We start from the raw sequence: 2,579 nt of genomic DNA on the forward strand, positions 1-2,579 counted from the left end.
TATCTATCTATCTATCTATCTATCTATCTATCTATCTATCTATCTATCTATCTATTAATAAGTGTTTTACGACACTTGCAACTGCAAAAAGTTCATATGAGCGTGGGGGACTCATTAAACATTGTCGGTTGGTAGGACACTTTTAATTTTGCCCAGGTGGCGGCCGAAGCTTACTTTTGCCGATTTTGGACAACCAAGGGATCTTTAACGTGCGCAACTTGCCCACGGGGCCTCTGAGATTTTTCACTCATACCCGAGAAGGCTAGGTGTTAGACAAGGAGTTTAGAACTTTTAATCTCCTTGGTGTTAGATCTTACCTACCGTAAGATCAAGGGTGTGGCTGAAAGACAGCAGTAAGAAGGAGTCAAGGAGTAACTGTACAGAGGCATCAAAAAGAGTCAGAAGCCCAAAGGATGGGGGAAAGGAGGTGTGTGGGTAGGGGCAGGATGTGGAGACAAAAGCAGACAACAGAACATTGTTAGAAAGCAATAAATGATGTGAAAAGAGACAATTCTACGAGTATCTATATGAGCTCATGCTGCTTCTGTGTGTCCTTTTTCTTTCCCACTTAGTAAAAAAGTGCTAGATGTGTGAAATCATGTTTTAAGAGTTGAGTTCTGTAGATAATATGTATTTGGGGGCCCTCGTGACATTATGGTTAAAGTGTTTGCCTCTCATTCAATAGGTTTAGGGTTCGAATCCGGATAGCGACAGAAAATATTCTTCTCTAAAATGTTCTCCTTCCACCCTGCTCTCCGCCAATGTTCTATCGTCTACTTTCGTCTCCACTTTCTAAATAGCAAAGATGGCGCCGAAAACAAAAAGCTTCTCTAAGTTAGAGCTTTTAAAAAAATGCCAACCTCCTAACTACGGATATTGATGAAACTGTTTTACTGACTGATGCAATTTATTAGAAAATTGGTGCTTGACAACTTGGATACTAACAATAGTTTGTACTGATTGTCAATCAAGATCTGTTTCAAAAGTTGTTTTAACCCCCAAAAAAGCGTGCCTACTTGGGGCAACAAGAATGCATGAAGGTGGTAGGGACGGAGTGAGAGAGAGAGAGAGAGAGAGAGAGAGAGAGAGAGAGAGAGAGAGAGAGAGACTGACACTTATAGTATAATATTATTATGTCACGCAATGGATTTTCATGAGATAAAATAAATAAGTGTATTAGGCGTGCTGCTTTTAAGTGGACCAGAAACTATCAATTAATCATTTTCATTTTCCGTACAGACAGTTTGGTTTTTGCTTTTATTCCATGTAATTGTCAACCCACTGTTGGCTACAAACATCAATACGTTCAACAAGTACTGGGAGGACTCGTGTGCCGCACTGAAATTGCTGGCTCGCCTGACCTGTCTCCCGGACCGTAGTTTGTCCAGTCCATTCATCAAGTGTCAGATCTGGGACGTTCATCGGCAAACATGGTTCTCCAATCATTACTTCGCTCTCTGCTCTAAAAAAAAAAGCTATTTTATGCAAATTTTTCTTCGCCACCCGTCTATATATAGGCTCTCCAAGTAGGTTGATCTGCCTCGTTTACCTTCAGTTTTGCCATTGAGAGCTAAATGTGTTCTTGAATACATTTTAGACACTCAACTTCCCCTTTCTTTTTTTTCTTAGGTGTAAGGAGAAAACACTCAAAAGTTTGCCCACAGTATGTTTATGTTATTTATAGTGTATGCTAACTTCTGATTTATCACAGAGTTCTCCCAGTCCGACAACGGCAATGGTTTTAGAACAGGGACAACAACAACAACAACAACAACAACAACAACAACAACAACAACAACCATTCAACCTTGTGGATTTGGGGTGTAACGAGATGACTGTGACGAAATGGCTGGTTTTCCATAGTTTCACTGTGTAAAACAGCCATCTGTACAACATGGCCACGGACACCGTATTTTATTAATACAAAACAACAACAACAATAACAGCAACAGCAGCAACAACAACAACAACTACAACAACAACAACAACAACAAAAACTGTCTAAGAACGGCCACACAAATCTCACAACACCTGACGCTTTGCCATAAATTATGTGTTGGCCCCTGACGCCGTGGACGAGCCGTCATAATCCTGTCGTTATTGTTAGTCCCTCCATTGTCCGATCATGTTGGGTTGGTACCGCCCACTGCTGTTCACCCAAGTTGACCGCCCGGTGACAATAACTTTTCAGCTGCTGGTGAGAGAATTGTGTGGTCCGTTATAACCTATAAGCCCCGCCCACAACTCATACACAAATCGTTAGTGAGGTGACTGGTCACTGTTTATCCAGTCTTTAGCAATGGACGTGAACATGAACTTGCGAGAGAAGCGTCGATCGTTCTTCGAGTGGGGGCGACCCATGTATTTACAGTCAAACCTGTCATGACGGCCACCTCTATAAGACACCATCTGAACAAACGGTCACTTTATATCCCCCCCCCCCCTTTGGTTTTTACTGTATAATTTAACTGTGTAAAACGGCCACCTGTCTGTCCAGCGCAGGTACAGCCACTGTATTTCAACGCACAACTCCTATCACACCAAATAATAACACCTGTCTTAGACAGCCACCTTAGTGA

The sequence above is a fragment of the Aplysia californica genome, unplaced genomic scaffold, assembly GCF_000002075.1.
Source record: "Aplysia californica isolate F4 #8 unplaced genomic scaffold, AplCal3.0 scaffold00268, whole genome shotgun sequence".
Taxonomy (NCBI): Eukaryota; Metazoa; Mollusca; class Gastropoda; order Aplysiida; family Aplysiidae; genus Aplysia; species Aplysia californica.